Raw genomic sequence first — 1,358 nt, 5'->3', positions numbered from 1 at the left:
GATACAAAAGTTCCACTGCCTCATGTGGAACATGGAGTTGTGTCAATTGTGTCTGAACAACTAACCTGGAACAATAACTTGTCCATCCACAGCATCCCACGTAACTGCCCACCTATCCCATTGCCTTAGTTCCAACTTTTGAACTTAATATTCTGTATATTGTCTAGACTCTCAAAGGCAACATTCTCTTTTTGGATTAGTACCTGTTCTATCTTTGTCCTAGTAGACTTGAGGATCAGACTGACCTTTGCTTCCCCACATTGCCACTGACTAGCTACCCCAACTGCCTTGGATAGAAAATGGAATAACAAACCAAACAATCTGCCTTAACTTTAAAAAAAAGTTACATTAAATTAGTGTACTTCAATGTTGAGTTAATTTTTTTTTGTCTCTGACCACATGCTCTCCTTTCTCCCATAGGTTTTCAGGAAGACATCTAAGATGAAAATATCTTTGGTTTTTCTGTTATGGCTTCTCATCAAGGCTTCTAGTTTTCCTCAGAATGGTTCTGTGTGCCCTTGTGATTCATTATATTACTTACCCATTTGCTTTACCTATTTTCACCATAGAATGAACTGGGATCAGGTACAGGTATGAATCTATGATTTTGCTTAGAATTTTAGTCCTCCCCCTTGTGCTCTGGTTCTTTCAAACCACTTACTTATGACACTAAGAGTTGGAGATGGAATTGTTTTATTTTAATTCAGCATATGTACATGTTTATACAAAAAAATCAGGATTAACTTTTCTACTTTCCCTCCCCAGGATATGTGTCAACAACATGGTTTTCAGCTTCTCACCATCCAAAACTTTAATGAAGCTTCTGCCATTGCTGCTTTGATAAAAAAAAAAAAAAAAGCACACAAACTACCAACTGAATGAAAACGTCTGGACTAGATTAGAAAAACCTATTCTGGTACTGCTAAAACATATTTCTAAAAGAGGAGATAGATAAATAAATAAATATATATTTTTTTTCTTTGTTTTCTACGTGAAGAAGGAAGCAATAGAGGCTTGCCAGTTAACCTAGACACTTATGCTTTTGGTCTTTTGGTTTTCATAAGATTTCCCAATTTCAAGACATTGGAAAATTATTAACTAAATTCCACATTTTTTAAATTAATGAACTCATAACTTGTGGAAAATATAAATTTCTTAAACTTGTCTTGACAACCCAGGTGCCTCTGGTAGGTCACAGAGTTTTTTTCTAGGGAAGGTATCATCAATGTACAATGTTTTTTATTGTGTGAGTTTATGGATATCACTTCTGTAAAGAGGATTAGAATCATCTCTGCAATATTTGCCAGATTTTGCCAGATTTATTTTAAGAGTTAAAGAATATTCTACTAAGTGCATTA

The sequence above is a fragment of the Camelus ferus genome, chromosome 2 (assembly GCF_009834535.1).
Source record: "Camelus ferus isolate YT-003-E chromosome 2, BCGSAC_Cfer_1.0, whole genome shotgun sequence".
NCBI lineage: Eukaryota > Metazoa > Chordata > Mammalia > Artiodactyla > Camelidae > Camelus > Camelus ferus.
Note: the sequence above shows the minus strand (reverse complement) of the source record.